General features: G+C 36.5%; 1 protein-coding gene across 1 annotated transcript in view; it reads right to left on the reverse strand.

Moving 5' to 3' along the window:
• znf469 (zinc finger protein 469) overlaps nt 1-19,423 on the reverse strand; it is a 111,854-nt gene extending 92,431 nt beyond the window's left edge. The window contains exon 1 of the mRNA XM_079414681.1: nt 19,340-19,423. The gene's annotated coding sequence lies outside the window, so the exon portion shown is untranslated. The remainder of the gene's footprint in view (nt 1-19,339) is intronic.
• Between the last annotated feature and the right edge of the window lie 733 nt (nt 19,424-20,156).

Consider the following 20,156-nt stretch of genomic DNA (forward strand, 5'->3'; position numbering starts at 1 on the left):
AGAAAGTGTAACCAAAATTTATTCCAAGGAGGTATGACCAGGTGGGAAAGCTCATGTACTGGTCTATTACTGAAATCAAATGGATCTAAGGTAGATTTCTTGAGAAGTTAATTTTACTGGAATGAGAAATACGAATTATCAAGTAAAAAGTAATAACAGATAACTAGACAGAAACTATTCAGAGCATTTGGGAAGGGATCTAATGTGTAAGACCTTTGGTATATAAGTGGAAAAGGTAGATATATTATATATTTTTATATTTTGTAAAATATGGAGGAAAGGAGTGTTTAAACTATTCAGATCCAAGGACAACAAAAAATGGGGCCTGGCTACTGATAAACAATAGGACTAGTTTTCCTGCAAATGTTCAATGACCAGAAGTTTTCATGACTCTTATTTCCACAGGGAATAGTAAGAAGAGAGAATGAGAATAATTATAATACGAGGGTGCCCACTGAAAGCATTAGAACTGACTATTACAACTGGAGATGAACAGATGGACACACTTGCAATAGGATATTAGCAAATGGAGACTTACTGAGCAACTGTTGCTGGGTAGATGGCGGGCAGATAAGGTGAGCAGGATCCTTTGGCAAAATGTAAAATCCAAGTCTGGCTAATGATTAGTTCCAGAAAATGTAATTAGTCCAGCCAACCAAGTGGCAGGTACACAGACAAAATTGAAAACAAAACAGTATGCAAACCAACAGCACAAGTCAGAAGCAGCAGCTGCCACTTCAGGACGCTGCAGGGAAGAACTGTCATCAGTCCTTATTACATAAATTCACATTTCTTTAAATATAGGCACTTTTGTTCTTGTAGACTTAAATAAAATCAAGGTAGATGTAGGTTCAAGAGCAGCAAATGTTCCACCATTGTGTACTCGAGCAAAACACTTACTTCAGGCTCTTATAAGAACAATAAGTGTATTGTAAGTCGCTTTGGATAAAAGTGTCAGCTAAACTACAACTGGACAGCTAATGCAATGGAGAGCAAAGCCAGATGAGCAATGCCAGCCGGTCATCATCCAAAGGTACACTCAGCTTCCTGGAACATGCATGTGTGATCGAGGTCAAGCAAGTGAGAGATGCAATGGTGGGCTCATGGCAGCAGTGACTGGTGTGCAATAAAATCCTTATGTGCTTAAGCACTCGCTGCCAGAAGAGCTCTGTTTTCTCTTGGTCACATGCTCCCATTGGGCTCTTGGAAGCGGACCGATAATAAGAGGGATGGGAATACAATAATTGAAGAGTCAGCAGTTCCTGCATCACACAGTGTTGTGTTTAAAAATGTTAATTTTTAGGAAAATATTTTGATTTGATTATCACATACGTCTGTTTAGCAATGCACAAGCAATTAAATAAGTGTTGACTGAGTAACCTGAGGGTGTTTAATTAAAAAAAAGGTTTTTAGCATATCATTGCCACATAGATAAATAGACTTTTGGGAAATGCTTATGGAGATAAAAAGGTTTTTACATGTAACTCAAGTCGAACTTGTTTTCGAGAACAGGGGGTCTGTTTTTGATCTCAATTTTGATCTCTCTCTCTTTTTTCTCCCCAAGCTAAAGGCTCGATTTTTATCCAGAAAGTGTTTTTTTCTTATTTTATTCTTTCCAATGTTTTGAACTTTGTGGAGTGCTAAAACATAAATGGATGAGATACTGTCAAATGGCAGGCACATGGCGTAGTTCTGCAAAACAAATTAACAAATGTTTTACAAACCCAAAGCCAGGTTGGTAAAACTCAATCATATGCAATTCTGCTTGGCAGCCCTTAACAGATTTCTCGTTCAAATCCTTATAATCCAGTTTTAACATTCATTATGAAACCAGCTGTTATCGGTCAGTTCTCTCACTGTCCGCTCTCTCATTTCCACTCACTATCTTGACTATTTTTGCTGGAATCAAAGTAGCAGTGATTGTTTAAGAAACAAAGCCATGACATAAACTAAAGCAGGGCTTGCAATAGTTTTGGCTGTGAGATGGGCTTCATGATTACACAGCCATAAAATGTTAATAACACGAATCTAGAACACTTTTCAAAAACATTATACAATGAAACAGTAAAAAGCTCTCTCACATGATTTAAATTTATCTTACACAAGAGAGTATGAGATTTTGGTTGAACAAAATTCAAAAAGTTTATGAATATATCATTAAAGGCATAACAAAACTGAAATTGGAATCATTGGAAATTACTGAGTGATGGAAAATTAAGTTGACGCACACTGAAAGCCAAAGGGGCAAATGTTTGGAGAATTTAAAAGTAAAAATAAATAAAAAAATTCCAAAGTATCATATTTTATTAAAACAAATACATTAATTTTCTGTCAAAATGGATGCACAGTATTATTTGAGCAGAAAAGTTGTCAAAATTATATTTTAAAGGTTTTATTTAGTTTTTATTTAACCTTTATAAAATAAACGTTTCATTTTATTTATATACATTAAAAGGTATGCATTTAGTTTTCAATGGTACAGAAGCTGTAAAACTGAATATAACTTTACACAGAAATGGTTATAATTTTTTTTTTATTATAGGCCTATTGTTTCCATAGTTATACTACTGAAACTAAGTATTTTAATCTTTACAGACTGAACCTATTCACTTTCATTTTAAGTGCCTCACGCTAACTTCAATTTTCCCTTTTTTTTTTAAACAAACAAAAACAAAAACAAAAACAAAGGATGAGTAGAAATTATTTTTGTGCTAATCAACATTCTGGTACAAGTTCTGTCAGATTTCAAGTGCCATGATCATTATAATGAGAGGAGGTGTTGCCACTCCATGCCTTCATTGCTTCCTTCCTGTGTTCATGCACAGTTTGACACTACAGACTGACTGGATATGGTTGGATGAAAAACCATTTACTTGGTATACATGTAAATACTTCCCAACAAGCTGAATTCAAGCAATAGTGTTACTGAAAGATTATCTGCTCAGATGCATGAGGAACATGTGGCAGATGAAATGTGGTTTTCAGCTGTGACTGTGCAGCACTCTACCGTTCCCTGAGGACACTTGCCATAAATGCAGCATTATTTATTGTGTGAATCCCTCCTCTAATTGTGTTCACCATCTGTCAAAGCTGTCACTTACAGTATAGGAATGGATGTGATATGACAGGATGTGGAAATATGGTTTTCTTTGGTCCTCAAATACAGACTCAATTCTTGAACAGCTCAAACTGCCTCAGGAGGTGGTTTAATATGCATGCAAGACCCAACTAGGCCAAATGTTAATGCATCTAATTGTTCAGGCCACAAACATAAAAGTTACTTCTCCCAAGTGGAATTATGTCAGCATACAAAAGTTTAAGTGAGCCTACTCAAATGAGCAAGCTACCACAGATGAGTGGCAGAGAAACTAGCTGCGTTTACATGGACCCTAATAATCTGATCGTAATAGGACTAGAAGCACAATCAGAATAAAAAAAGTCACATGTAAACACGTCAATCGGATTGAATTGGCCAGATCTGATTAAAATTTAGATCGGATTGTTATAAAGTTATAAAATTTGGCACACTGATAGACGATAGTGTCAATAGTAACCACAGCAAATTTGGAGTCTCTAACTCAAACTCTCTAGCGCCACCACTAGTCCAAAATTTCAACTTTGTTATGCTAATAACTTTTGAACCGTAAGCCACAAAATTTAAATTTCCTCTGAATCCTTGGCTCAAGCCGAGTCGAATGAAGTCCAAAATTCCAAAATCGTAAGGTTTAGTTTTTTCGCTATATTCAATTGTTCGTAAAACCTACTTTGTCGAACTCGTCCTAGACTGTTCGTCCGATTCTCACCAAAATTGTCTCAGATAATCTATAGACCATGGTGGCAAAAAGTTATGGAAATAAAGTCGATTCGTCCAAGCGTTCTCGAATACCACACTAACAAATTCGCCAAAAAGTGCATAAAAATGGATCTGAGGCTATATCTCTGCAAGGGTTTGATGGATTGAGATGAAACTTGGTGTGTGTTATAACAAGCATGACCTGAGGCTACCTGCAGTGTTTCGGCGCGGTGCCACCTAGTGGTCAGGAGATATGAAAAATGCATATTTTTGCTTATAACTTGTGAATGATTTGGCCAAAAATCAATGGTCTCTGTAGATTCAGTGCATCATGCCGAGAATTTTCCCATGTCAGCTATTTTGGGCGTCGGCCATGTTGAATTTTGTAGTAAAATGCTATATTTTACAAACGCATTAACGTATCATTACGAAACTTGGTATGGGTCATCAGCAAAATGCCCTGAAGGAGCCTGATAAGTTTCGAAACAGCACCACCTAGTGGTAAAATCAAATATTCAAATGCTTATAACTTTATGTGGGGTTGACATATTTTCACATGAGTCACCTTTTTAGACTCCTGAATCCTTACCGAATCCATCGATACCAAACTTACCAGACTTTTCCTAATGTGCTGGTCGTCGACTAATTAGGACCCAAAGTAAATAAAGACAGACAGACACAGACAGACAGACAGACAGACAGACAGACAGACAGACAGACAGACAGACAGACAGACAGACAGACAGACAGACAGACAGACAGATAGATAGATAGATAGATAGATAGATAGATAGATAGATAGATAGATAGATAGATAGATAGATTCAGATGAACAGACACAGACAGACAGACAGACAGACATACAGATAGATAGATTCATTCAGATGAACAGACACAGACAGACAGATAGATACAGACAGACAGACAGACAGAGAGAGAGAGAGAGAGAGAGATAGAGAGATAGATAGATAGATAGATAGATAGATAGATAGATAGATAGATAGATAGATAGATAGATAGATAGATAGATAGATAGATAGATAGATAGATAGAGAGATAGATAGATAGATAGATAGATAGATAGATAGATAGATAGATAGATAGATAGATAGATAGATAGACAGACAGATGGACAGAGGTAGATAGAGGTAGATAGACAGACAAACAGATAGACAGATAGATAGACAGACAGACAGATAGACAGACAGATAGTGGCTCAGTTTACCCCACCCTTCCCTACTATGGAAGCAGTTGCTCATTTCAGTAGCAGCACCGTGAGTTATAACCAATTCATGAAGTGATTGCTGTGGTTGGTAATCAAAACCGAGATGGTGGTTATTGTTTTTTAGGGCCTTTGACTTATGGACTGTGGCTTCGTATGGTGGGTTCCTGCACAGTTCAGCTCTCACAACCAGTCTAGTGCCCCCGGTACTCAACATCACCACAGATCTTAAGACCTAATTAAAAGCAGACAGAGGGCTGCATTGTCTGCTGTAGAAAACAGTGACTCGAGTGCAAGACGTGAAGAGCGTGGTGGGACCTTTATACTGTTTATTGCCCTTTATAGAGCTAAATATCTGGACTTATTCTCACACACACACACACACACTGGTTCACTCTCTCTCTTTCATGAAGAAACATGTGCCGCACATATGCACACTCACATACAGTATACAGCCTGCTGTGCATTAGACAGGCAGATGGGATGGTTAGTCAGCCAGGTGGGTATTAAAGGTGTTTGTCGGGATGTCAGAGTGCATCAAAGCCCTGTACATTCCAGCAGTGCACATTAAACGCAAACATTTGGGTTCTGGCCACACTTCATGAAAAATTAATACGGAATGTTTAAAGAAAAATTATTTAAAAAAAACAGAGTAATAATGTCTTAAGAAAATGTACTGGAACATTTCAAACTCAACATTTTCTTCATGGTGAAAAACATTTATTCTGAAATTTATGTTAAAAAAAGTGCCAAATTTGAGTCAAACAGCAGGGAAACGGTACTGTGCTAGAAGCGCATGTTCTTCAATTGCATTCAGGTGCACGCTGTAGCCTGTATCATTTCATATCAATGCATGAACGAAACTACGAGCATGCAATGTCATAGTTTTGTCATCATGAAGTAACCAAAAAATAAATGAAATCTGCCTTAAATCTGCATGCAAGTATTTGTTATTTTTGCGATTAATCACGATTAATTTAAGAAAAAATGTGCGATTTAATCGATTTACAGCACTAGTTTAAATATATTATGGATTTTACTACATCAGGGTTTTATAATGTTAGCAATGTTATAAAGTGTATTTCAATAAAATAAAATGATATGACATATTCCAAGATAAATACTTTTTAAATACTATACATACCACAAGATCCTTGCAAAATAAGTAGGACAGTGACTTCAAGTTATTCTTGATCGATACATCATCTGAGCAAATAAAAACAACAGAACTGACTTGTCAGAATTGTCATAGCGTTATGCACAGTATTCAGCTTGATATGTGCACAAAGCGTCCCGTAATGTACATTTGATTGACAAGTTGAAGATTAGATCAGTGATTGGTTGAGAGGAGCTCCATAGAGTGTTCTCCAAAGGGTCAACGTTTCAAATTACACCTGCTCCCCTTAAATTGTTGCCCTCGGCAAAAACAAGCCAGTCCAGACAAGCAATAAATGAACCTGAATTGTTATTTATGAATGTGCTCTCTGCACATTCATAAGAACGACTTTTAGGTACTTTGAAGAAACGCAGAAATGCTGCACACACAGGGCTGGTGTTTTTCAAGTCCAACAAGAGCTGACGTGATTAATATGTTTACTAATTGCTTTGTCCCCAATGCATATCGCGTTCTGAACTTTCATTCAGCAGTTCTGCGAGTCAGGAACTTGAAGATGGAGCACCAGGTTGGGTTGAGGGTGGAATGCCATGCATGTCATTCGTAGCATGCATCAGTTCAACTCAGGTGCCGGTTATGAAGCTATAGCATGCTTATGTAATGCAGAACAATGTGCTTGAGAGGTATTACGAATCCAGAGGTATTTGCATTTCATGTTTAAACCAGTTCTAGATAGGCCTTGACATTTATCAGTCATATATTGGCAGTATTTTAAACAAACCGTCCAGAAAACAATTCGAAACATCTAATTTTTTGCAGCTATAGGGATTAGGTTTCAGGCAAATTATGGATATCATCTGTCTGACCTTTTGGCAATGGCAAAAAGGAAACAGGCTGTCGTCAGCTACTTTGGTTTGTTTGTCGTCTAAAATGAAACTTGCGATAATAAACTTCAGATGCCATTGGAAAGCTAGGTGTGCTGGCACTGCCAGGATGCTGAGGTGGCGCTTTGAGTAATATCCACTTACTGAATTATGCTTTCCACAGCCCGTTTGTGAAACCATAGAAAAAAGAAAAAAAAACATCATCTGCATCTCAGTATTCCTCGGCATCAGACGCGACGAGAACAATGGAACAGAGGCATGTGACCAATCTGCTTCCAGTTAAGGAGAGCATTTGGCCTGGAGATAAAGCACTCCCATATGACTTGTTCTCTTCTGCCTTAAAGTTATTAATTGGAAGCAAGTCAGTTGATTGTGATGTTCCAAGCATTGTTGGTTGCTGATGTTAGAGTCTACGCTAAGGCCTACTGACAGTTCATTTCTAGAATTTTCCACACGAAAAACATGTGCGTTTAGGCATTAAAACAAAACAATGATTTCACACTGAATCTGAAATATTTGACAATGATAAGTTATCTTTTTTTTTTTTTCTTTTGGAGGCTAGTTTTTTTCCTCATTTGGATAGTGTAAACAGTTGTCACATTAAATATTTTATTACTTTGGGTCATTTAGATTAATCAGTCTTGCATTTACTTACAGCAATTCACTAAACAGAAATGCTAAAAAGAAAATAAAAATAAATAAATAAATGAAATAATAATAATAACATAAAATGAAATAAAAATAAATCAGTAAAAATAAAAAAAAATCGACCCAAGGAAGTAACGAATAGTGAAATCATTGGCATTTTTAATATTATTATTATTATTTAAAAAAAATTGTTAGTATATCAATAGGATTTTTTTAATTGTCTCTTGAATATCGTAAAGGACTCTGGTGTTCGGGAAAGGTTAGGAAGCTCCAACAGTGAGAAACAGTGGAAGTAAATGTTCTGAAAAGCGATGGTACCGCTCACTCACCGATCACAGGCTTCTGCATGAACAGGCCTTGAAGAAGGTAGCTATGAATGGGAGTAAATTAAAAACATTACAACGAAAGAATATGAAAAATATTTGTGGATTATTTAACTGGTTTAACACATAGAAATGACAAATGAATTATCTGAATGGCACAGATTTGGAATCTAGCTTAATCTAGTTTAATCTAGTTTAAGCAGTTTTGTTTACAAAAAAAAAAACAAGAGGAAAATGATAAAAATCACAATGTGACCTGTGCTGGCAAAATGAGTTGGAATGTGCATGGGCTAATTTTGCGATACAGGCAAAAAAAGTGAAAAGGTTGATTTTGGTCGATTTTGAGGTTTTAACAAAAATTAGCTCATTAACCCCTCATCTAGTGATCTCAATGCTCCAAATAGCAATTAAACATCTAAAATTATCTTTATTTGTAAGTACTATCGACTCAGACAATTTTTGTCAGAGACAACAACTCAGAAATCATTTTGAAAGTATTTTAATAGAGAATGTAAAAATAAAAATAACTATTTTTTGAAAATTTGCTCATTGTGACTTACATTACATCTTTCATAACATCAGTCTAAAATTTCAGATACGGTATTCAGTTGAGCAATTCACTGTGGTATGCCAAAAATATGGTGCCTAACTTCATTTTTTATACAAAAATTACAAACAATTAAATTACATTTTTAAAAAATATTAGATTACAGACTCAGCTGAACAATAACAATTGCATTATCCAAATTTCTTCCAGATAATGTTTTTTTTTTTTTAAACTGCTGCTGACTTACAATTAATAAGTTTTGTACCGATTTGGTACGAAGATTTGGTACAAAGAAGCCTTCATGAGTACTAATAACTACTGAATGGAGTACAAAAAAAAAAAACAGATTAGGAATTTAGCCAAACAAGTAGCCTAATATATATATATATATATATATATATATTTTTTTTTTTTTTGTATGAAACTGTTTAATTATATTTAGCTGAATAATGGCACTTTCACACCAAGGAAGATGACTACAATGATACATATAACTATAAAGTTTTAATAATCATTCTAATTCTATACTGAAGTCTAAAGATATTCTATACTGAACCACAACTAAAATGATAAAGACAGAGAAACAATATTGTTATAAGCACCTTCAGAATTATTTTTCTAAAATAAATGAAAATCCACTTCAAGGAGCTTGAGCATTTAAAGGGGCATGTGCTTACAATAAAGATGAATGGACACATGAACATTAATATTGTTATCTTTATAGTTATCATTCTTGGTGTGAACGAGATTAATATAAAAATACTTTCAGAATTTGAATTAGAATGTGAAATACTAACCTTGACAAAACACAAAAAGAATGACAATTGTTGACTGGTTAACTGTATAGTTTGAAATGCCAGATAAGTGATACAGATCACACACACAAAAAAATGACAGAGCATAATAAATAATTCATAACGCTTGTTCATTGAAATTCTTTTGAAAAGACACGACGACACCTTGACTTCACTTATTCGCACTCTCCTGCATAAATCATCTGATTCGGCCTTCATTCAATGATCAGACGAACCATTCATCACACTGCTCAACTCCTGCAAACACACATGCCGCAGTGGCTGATTTATGACCGTTAAACCTCCTTCAGTGCATTTAATATTTCATGAATTAACCAACTTACTTTGGAATATATTTTCCAGCTCTAATAGGCATCAAAGACCACAGAAAAGCAACTGCACACACAACTAGAATATCATTTAGCAGAATACAGAGGCCATTGTATTGGTAAAGTGCAAGCAATTCTATAGGAATAGAGAAGGAGTGGGAGAGATTTGGACCGTGGAGACAGCGCTCCTAAATGTGGATCCTGCCACATAGATACCCTGGCCACATACAGACAGAGAATGGACCTACAGACCACAGAAACATGCAATTATCCCAAACAAGGAGGACAGGCCAAGCTCTTCCCACTGCGATGGACAACAACAGCACCCATATGTGAGCATGAGTGGAAACACACACAACACACACACACTGAATATACAAGTGCAGCCACTTGACTTGAGCTCTAAATCATCAGCTCTATAAATGCCTTTCATAATTATGAACAAACAAACAAATGCATGCGCTATAAAACAGGGCTTCACGACATAGATTTTGGAACGTGACGCAACATGGTACCAAGATAATCGTACAATAGTACTTGTATTTAGCACTGTTTTGTTTTTTGTTTCTTGTGGTCTGGATCAGAAAAAAAACAGACACACATAGTATCTGTCCAACCACGAAGCAAACGTCCCGTCCCGCAGCAGACGTCCAGAAACTCTTGCTTGCAGACAGTTTTTTGGTGGTCAGCCTGTAAGCATATGTAGTCATTCCTCACATACCTGCAGCCTCTCACCTTTGAGGTGCCCATCTGCGCTGCGGCGTGACATACTGTGCACTTAGATGCTGAGGATTACCGCAGTATGTTTCATCAGCCCTGGATGACGCCCAGTAATATCTGCCAGAGCTGATTTTTTTTTCACATGGGCTCGCCTAGAGAGAAGGGGAGTTACGTGATCAAAGAGGAGAGAGAGGCTTTGGGGTTTTTATCGAGGCCCACATGTTTCAAATAAGAGTGTCTGCCCGCAAGCTGGACACTAGTGCATTAGCTGAACAGGCCAAATAATTTCATCACGCTCAGATTTCTTTATATTTCTATCCATCAATGTATGATTTTGTCTTTATTTCAGCACGTTGTATCAGTGCTGTATTACCGAGTCATGGGTGGGTGTACTGATGTTTTTTCACATTTTATTGTTACAGCATGGAAGCACAATGTTTTTAACTGAGAACTGAAATTAAACCAGGGTTATATATATTATACTTAACTAAGTATAAGTATAAAATAAAGTAAAATAAAATTAAATTAAATTAAATTAATGAATAAATAAATAGCAAATAGGCATTCAATTTTTAATTACCTTGATGTACTACAATAACTAAAACTGAAATCAAAATGAATAAAAAATAAAACAAATGATAAAAACAATCAAATAAAAACTTTAAAATGGAAAACTTAATACAAAATTAACAGTATCTCTATGATATTAAATTATCATTATAAGTAAATAAAAAAAAATAGAAAATATAAATTTTAACATGGGTATATGGAGTGTATTCTGGACCAAAGCAATTTGACTGTGGGATACCATGTGATGCAACAAAAATAGTAAAAAAGTGACAAACAGTTGCTTGTCATGGACAAAAGATCAAATTAACAAAAAAAAAATATTTATTGATTGTTTTATTTATGTTGGATTAGTAACAGGTTTTAAACATTAATTAGCTACACTACATTCTACATTAAAAAAAAAAAAAAAAATACTTGTAGAAATACTTGCTACAACTGTCTACAACAAAAGCCGTCATCTTCACCTCCTTCCATTCCAGGTAGGTTTAAATGTATGTGTCACTGACACTGCACAGTTTCCATAATATCGGACTAAAACAGCTTTAGAAGTGCTGTAGGCCTCTTTTACTCTGTTATCACAGCTCTTCTCACATGGACATTGAGTCCTGAGCTCTGGGGGACAGCCAGTTCTGTCCTGAATCACAGCTGCTCCACCATTTCTCACATTTTTAATGACAGACTTTAAGAGATTTCACTTTCCTTCGAGCAGGCAATGTGTGTTCAATTACTTCAATTGTCTTTGCCGCCATCTTTGAGGAACACAGACAGAGCTCCATATGCTGATGAGTGGAAGCAGAGACGTTTGGTTTAAGGCGACATGGTTCTTGCTGTAAGACTATAAACCTGAAACAATCACAAGTACATTTTTACTAGCGCTCTAGTTAAGTCAGTGTTTCCCCTGCCATTATATTAGGGGGGTGCCCCCCCCCCCCGAAGGTCAAGTTAAATTTATTTAATTTAGAAAAGTTTTGTAACATTATAAATGTCTTTACTGCCACTTTTGATCAATTTAATGCACACTTGCTGAATAAAATTAACAAACAAAAAACTATCTTAAAAAATGAAAATTCTGTCATTAATTACTCACCCTCATGTAATTCCAAACCCGTAAGACCTTCTGTCATCTTTGAAACACAATTTAAGATATTTTTAATGAAATCCGAAGGCTCTCTGACCCTCCATAGACAGCAAGGGAACTACCACGGTCAAGGCAGAGAAAAGTACCAAGATGATCGACAAAGTAGTCCATGTGACATCAATGGTTCAACCGTAATGTTACGAAGCTATGAGAATACTTTTTTGCGCAAAGAAAACAAAAATAACGACTTTATTCCACATTTTCGTCTCTACTGCGTCACTTGTGGTCTTACGGGTTTGGAACAACAATCTGGCGAGTAATTAATGATAGCATTTAAATTTTTGTGTGAACTCTCTCTTTAAGAGGTTAATATGCCAAGTACAGAACCTCAGACACTTCTGAGATGGACATACAGACATCTGTCTCCACAAACGCCTCTCTCACATATGCATCGGTTCCTTTTCATCCCCTTAATTCCTTCCCCTCACCCATCCTTCCCTTCACTCAACTCACTCAATCAATCGGTCAACAGTAGAATGCAATGTTCTACATTAATGCAAGTGATATTCACAGTCATGTGTGGTATCATTTGAATTGTCTCAGGGCGACTGGTACAATGGTCTCATTCTTATAAGAAGTAAACTAAAAGGTAATACAGATCCTAAGAGTTCAGAGATATTTGCACACTGTAGAGGGCGGGTCAGTTCCCAGTGATTTTCATGCAACATTACCTTTTGTCCCAAAAGGTGTTAACTTGATCAATGCAAATTCCAATTGTTAGCTCCTGTATCCATCTCGGGGGATGTTGGTCTTGGTCTGAAGTACTTAAGGAAATGTTGCAAAAGGAACGGGGGCCTTCTGTAGCTGGAATGAACCCAGGTATGCTTACTCTTAGATTCATCTTTGAGATTTTGATGCTTTGTATTGATTTGATATCTTTGTATTGGCTGTATAATTGGCATAATACATATTTGCTTGACTGATAATAAATTGTTACATTTGATTTTATTCTGACTTGCTCTGAAATAATTTTCTCAAGTAGATTAAGTGAAGGCGTATGTTACCGCAAACATGCGTCCAGGGTTAAGTACAGACTAGATCTCAGGTTAGATGGAGCATGGGGCACATCAGGTAAGTTTCTAGATTTCTAGTCTCAGCCTTAGACGTCACACCCACGGAACGTTGGCTAAACGTCTGATGCATATGGCACACTTTTTGGAAACACTTCAGGAATGTCGAAGTCGTCATCTGACTGGTTGAATTATACAGGATTTCCGGGAGACGCGAGTGTTGCGTTTATTTTCGGTCTGCCAGGAAACAAAGATGCCGTGGCGCCTAACTCCCTCACGAAAGAAGAAAACCACCGTATTTACAAATGTGACGACGAACACTTATCAGGGTCAACTAAATGCTGGATTTTCAAAAGTGAAAAATTTTCACATGTCGGTCAAACGGCTACATGGACAGGCCTTGGCCAATGAAAACAGCCTGACGGCTGAAGGTCTGGCTATGCGAGACTGCTAGAATTCTGACTAGCTGCTTGACTATTGAAATACTAGCATGGTTCGGGCATATTTCATAGTACTAACCATAACCTCTGGTTATTGTCTCAGCTTTAGTTAAGTTGTTATGTAGTTAGATTAACTATAGGGGGCTAGATATAAACACTATTGAAGTAGCATAGTGCTAGCCATAACCTGTGATTAGTGTTTGAGCATTAACTAAGTTGTTACATAGGTGACTGTAGGGGGGTAAACAGAGCCACTATTTAAAAATGACAAGCATGAAGCGGTCTATTAAATAGTTAGTCATAACCTCTAACTAATGATCAGACTGGAGGGTTTGTGACCATGGAGTACATGTACATCGGCCGGCATGATACACCCTGAGCGACATAGATTCCTAATGAACGAGTAATAAAGTAAAGAGTTAACTAGAATAATTAAATGTCAGAAGAAGAAGAATTAGAAACAGACAAACCAATTTGCATTTCAACCTAAATTAGAGGTCATAATAAAATGGAGTCAGTTTAGATAATAAAATGGAGTCAGAATAGAATTTATCCTAAACTTAACTTTGCATGCTGAAAAGACCGAACACGCAGGAAACCTTCATCCACCACTGGATGCCTTCTTTGGGCCAAGTGCGTGGACCTTACAATATGTACTTACTATAGGTTTATGGATTGTTTTATTGTTAGTGTAATGCATAATTTACTATTATTACTATAGTAAATACTTGTAATGTAATGACACGTTAAAGTTACAAAAAACAAAAAAAACGTCAAATTGCAAATCTTGTCAAACGATTACTTCCTGTCTAAAGGGGTGGTTCTTTGCCAGGATATGCTATAATGTGGACCAGACTTGATGCCTCTAGTCAAAGTCTGGTTACTCGAGACTACACTGTGCTTAAAAACATCCTTTAGCCCTAACTATATTGCACTTCCACCCTTAGCTTACTGTGTAAATATACATTAGGCAAAACTGATTGAAAATAGATAATTCTCTTGCTGACAGGACCCATCAAAACTGAATAATCCAAACTAGATGACCAGTGACAGACATAATCAGGTCACTGTCAGTTATTCCACCGATCTAATATCAGTCCCTTTAGTTCTGCATGAATACCTGTATTAAACAGCGTGTCTGAAGCATATGAGTTTTCCGTTGACGTTAACGTCTTCCTTCGGAACAATACAGAGTCATGTTTCAAGAGCTGAGAGCGCTTTAGATGGATCTCCACCTCCATGGAGAACTAATGACATGATCTATATGTCAGTAAATGCAATAACAGTAGGCTGTCACTCAATACAGAGGTCCTGCTCCCTCCATGCCCCTCCACTCACCCTGGAGCCTTCCAGACCTGTCAATACCCCTTAAGACGAGGAGGAGGGGAGGGATTTTAATAGGTGAAAGACAAATATCTCACTCAGCATGACACTGAGTGGTGGGTTTTCCCTCATGTACTGCATGACTAGATTAAACCTCAAGACAGCGTATATAATGGAGGAGTCAATAACTACAGCAGCTCAGAATACAGGCCTCCAGGTTGACAGAAACATAAGTAAACACCTCTGAGGCTGTTTATACAAGACTGGAATGAACACGAACATGGTAACACCACTTAGGCTTAATGGATAAAGTGAGAATTGGTGTGGGGGGAAGCTTTGCTGTAGTCTGGGGTGCTTTGAAGGCAACATGAACTCATCTGTCAGCCGAAAAGTCACTTTTTGAAGTTTACAAGAAAATACTATTTTAGTCTTTCTACCTTAAGATTCAGTGTTATTTGCCGTTTCTCTGTCATTCATTTTGAAATGTTCTAGTAGCTTCTGAGTGGAAATTGTTTCAACACCATTTTTCTTCAGTGTAAAGTCCATTGCACAGAATCCGAAGTTTTTGCACGTTGAGAAATAAACACAACCTCACATTATGTCAATCACATTTACACACTGCCTCCAGAAATTTCATCCACCATAAAACAATTCGGATTTGGTTAAATTTTCTGCATTTTTCACATCCAGCGCCACCAAATGACAATTCATAGCCACCGTACAAGCGAACACCAAAATCCAGAATGGCGATTGTCAAGTTCATCCACTTGTCTCGCAGCACAATGCACCGTAAAGATCCTTGCACACTGAGTTCACAGAAATTGGTGAATTGGTAATAGTAAAGAAATAGTAGATCTGTCGTTAACAAGTCACATGATTTCAGGTATCATTTGTGATCATTCATGCACAACTAATAATATAACCTCACTTTTCATGATACAATCTAATGATGCATAAAATAAAGTCCTGCTCTAACAGTGTTTATCCTGCCAACAAAATTACTGACAAAAATCATTAAAAAAAATTTGAGTGCCCATCATAGCAATAATTAAACATTTTGAATTAAAACATACTGTCAACAAAAATCTGATGCTAAAAAATAACACTGCAAGATATTAACAATTAGGCACAAATTGCACAATTCGATTTGTGTCTGATTTTCAAGTTTGATTAAACTCAATATTGATTATATATGTTTCAAAGAAAAACATAAAATTTGAAAAGCAACGCAGGGAATTCTGGGAATGTCAATTTGCGTTTTTTTCCACTGTAAATGATCTTTTTCACTTCCAAAAATGGTATTTTACTGTAAAATTAAATGAAAAGTCTTATTACAGTTTCTCACCGTATATAGTAGGGGAACTTACCTTTAACCATTTAACAGGTTTTTACCGAAGCATTTTCACAGTTTTTTTACCGTTAAAATCACAATCCTTTTTTTTTACAATGCTGTTAACCAGTTTACATGCAAACCAATTACCTGACAATGCAAGAAAAGCATGCTTACAAGTGCTTTTTTTAAAAGATTATGGTCTCATCATAATCGTCCATGTATCCAACTCTGATAAACAAAGGATATAAAAGCCCATATTTTTCCAAAATGTGAGCAGAAAACTTGTACAGACTCATATTCTTGAGTCAAGAGAGACTCTGAGTGTAGAAAGTAACAATGCTTTCTTGTCATATATGTAATATTACATGAACATGTAATCAATACTGACCAAACATTGATTGTTTTTACATGTTAATTTGCAGATAAACACAATCGATATTTGGTGGAGAAAAAAACATTTAGAAAGAATACAGTGCTGCAGGGATGACAGATTTTTGTAGGTCAAAAGCTGGAAACAAGTTCACATTTTAGCACTTCTGCTTCAATTGTCTACGACATAACATACATCAGTAATACTCCCTTGTGAAATTTCGTCATGAACAAAACATAAGAATCATATACTTTTGTTGTTCAAAGTTGTGTTAAATTCTGCAATAATCTAAGATCCAATGGAATAATCCTATTAGGATTGAACCAGGGTGATGCTAACTTCTAGACTGGTCTAGAAAAATACATCACAGCAGCTCTCTACAGTTTTATTATTTCCAGTCATCTAATTACACTCAATAATGTTGGGGAATTGAGTTGCATGTGCTGAAACTGAACAGTCAATGAACACCAGCAAAATAAACGAAAAGCTACGACAGTCACAAAACAGTTGCACCACTTTGACTATTTCAGCACGGAACATATAGTTATTGACACTAAAAAACAGCACATGCAAATAAGCTTCACAATCACAGAGCAATTCTGAGTGAATTCCCCTGAAGACTCCCATGCGAGCACAAATCTCTGCCCTTGAAGTTACAATCATTTAACCTCTAACCCTCATTTAAAGAGTTCTCAGACTGTCAACATGAACAAACATGCTCACCCAGCCTCTTCACCCGCCTAAAACAGCATATATTTTATTTTCTTCCCAAGCCACAAGAGTGTGTGAATGATGTGCCAAGCAGAAAGTCTGTTTTCTCAAGTTTTATGCTGATGTCCTGCTTTCTCATAGACAAGTCAGCGACACCCTAACTAGACGTGACATATTTTTGCTGAATTAGGGTCCCCAACAGGGCACTGCTTATTAATGGACATTTTTCACTTCAACCAGTGCATTCCTCAAACACAAAGCCTCACTTTGAAGACAAGATGGATCTCAGCAGATAACTTAACATATCTGACATGTGGAAGACAGATTGTGCTTTGTAGGAGCATGAAGACGTTTGAAAAAAATGGATTGCACACATAGATTCCACATGATTTCGCATGTATGTTCGATTCAGATCTGTAAACATTCAATGACACAATAAACAGGTCATTTGCAGGCAGTGATGTGTGGGATGTTAATACATTGTAATAATACTGTAATAATACAGTAATAACAGTCCTGTCACAACGTCGCCGTCTGTCTGTCAACAGAGTTTCTGTTAGTCGAACATTTCAGCTTAACCTCTGGCCTCACTCTTTGATGAGTTCACAAGGGTGTGTTCACCTTATCCCTCAACTAGACTTTATTAAGAACTTTAGAACATGTCCAACCCCAAGGCTTTTAAAGACAAAAAGTCCCATTTTGAGGCTTAAATAAACTAAATATTTTTTCCCATGAAAAATATGAATGACAAAACAAGACAATGTAAGCTTTACTTACAACTAGTGCTGGACAGTAATTCAATATATATTTTATATATATTCCATGGTCTGTCTGTAATACTGGATTCTGATTGGCTGGCAGGTGTTGATTAAATTTGTTTAACTGCACAGGTAGTTCCAGGTCAGTTTAATCACAGTTCCATATTAATGCGCTGCTTTAATTGATGCACACTAACCAACACACATCACTAGCTCGCACACACACACACACACACACACACACACACACACAGAGAGACAGCGGGAGAGAGAGAGAGAGGAGGTCGCAGATTGTGCTGCACACACACACATAAACTTGTTGTCAACGCTTCCCCGTGATTTTTATTACTACAATAAAAGAAAGATACTAGATCGCTACATTATATTCCCCAGCAACGAGGTGATAAAATCGCTGGTTTTGAAGTAATTGTTTGTAGAGAGACGTGCAGACGCAGCAAGCAGGTACACACAACTATCATCTCTCTCTCTCTCTCAATCGACAATTAATTGAAATACATGCTATAATTCATTCAAATAAATGTAGTCTTACCACACTATTTCATCTCTGTGTCTGATTTGAAGCTGGCAGGATACTAGCCTAACGAGCCGTAACTGACGAAAATAACCGTCATTTTTACCCTTCCGGTCAAATATTGCGCTGCAAAGAGCAATACAAGTTTTAACTTGTCTATAACTTGGCAAATGACCAGGGAATAAGCGGGATAATCAACGGCTAGCCGTGCATTAAAGGATTTTTGCCACTTTAAAAGATTTTCTGCCACTCCATAAGCCCCACCTGCTGGCAAAGAATGACTTTGCATTTTCAGTAAATCTGTCTCCAGCAACATGTTTTTGTTGTTGCTCACTCTTATTTTCTCTTTTCAGCAGCAACTGTGAGCACTTTTCATATTCTTTATCCTGACTGAAGCACTTTAGTTAACCTTGAAACCTAGTTTATTACCATTTTGTTTGGGTGATGGCGATTGGGGAAAGGTGGGGCTCGGAACCCTTCCCTACCTCCAAAGTGGGGAATGGCAGAGAAAGTTTGAGAAACACTGTTGTACAGTTACATTTAGCTATACCTATTTAAATTTTCACTTTTGAATTAATAAATAAAAAATAAAAAAAAACTACAATGAGCTACATATATTTCATGGCAGCCACTAGAAGAGTTAATTTCTACAGTCACTCCAGTCTGTGTCATAAAATGAAATCCTTTGAACTTGCCATGGCCAGAACAAAATATGTAAATAAATGTAAAACACATAATCTTTATTTATCAGACCCACGCCAGACAGATGGATCAGCCCACCTGGGAATCCTGCCGGCTCTCCAGATGTCCAATCTGTTGCGATCTGCAGGCCAGATCCGAATTGAAAAGAGCACGAGTGTCTCCCTACAACACAGAAAAAAAGAACCTAAATTAATATTTTCCTCCATTAATCAGTGGGAGATTTTTTTGCAAACAAAACAAAACTAAACAGCAGCACTATGATAAATATGGCCAAAAATGGAAAAGATTACAGCTCTCTGATCTGTAAATTATTTATAGATCAAGCACTGTATGCTAAAACAAACAAGTTTGTGGACGAATCGTATGTTTGATCACCAATGATGCAATGCATGGAAAGGCAGCATGTTTGAAATGAAAGCTATAGCAAAGCACACAACTTACATTTCAGTCTGTTAGATGTGCGGTTTTTTATCATAGACCTGGAATTTAGAGCAAAAGCCATATAGACCACTTTTGTCTTCATTGGAAAAAAGTGCTTGAAGATTCTCAAACTTTCTTGTTTGTTCTATGACTAAAAATAGCTGGCGTAGAACAACATGATGGTGAGAAAATAATGATAGAGTGAACTATTCCTTTATTGTATATGCTACTGAATGACGCCATTATCTTTTGAAGAGCTGCTTTTCAGCTGAAAGTGAATTTGTTTCATAATTGATTATTTTACACCATTAACACTGTTATTTTCCTATTTATTAATGCGAATCTACTTTGAAACAATCTGCATTGTATAAAGCGATATATAAATAAATGTTACTTGACTTGAATGTGCCTTTATGTGTAGACTATAAACAAACATTTTCTAAAACTATTTGTAAATATGACCCTTAAAAAATTA

The sequence above is a fragment of the Barbus barbus genome (genome assembly GCF_936440315.1).
Source record: "Barbus barbus genome assembly, chromosome: 50".
Taxonomy (NCBI): Eukaryota; Metazoa; Chordata; class Actinopteri; order Cypriniformes; family Cyprinidae; genus Barbus; species Barbus barbus.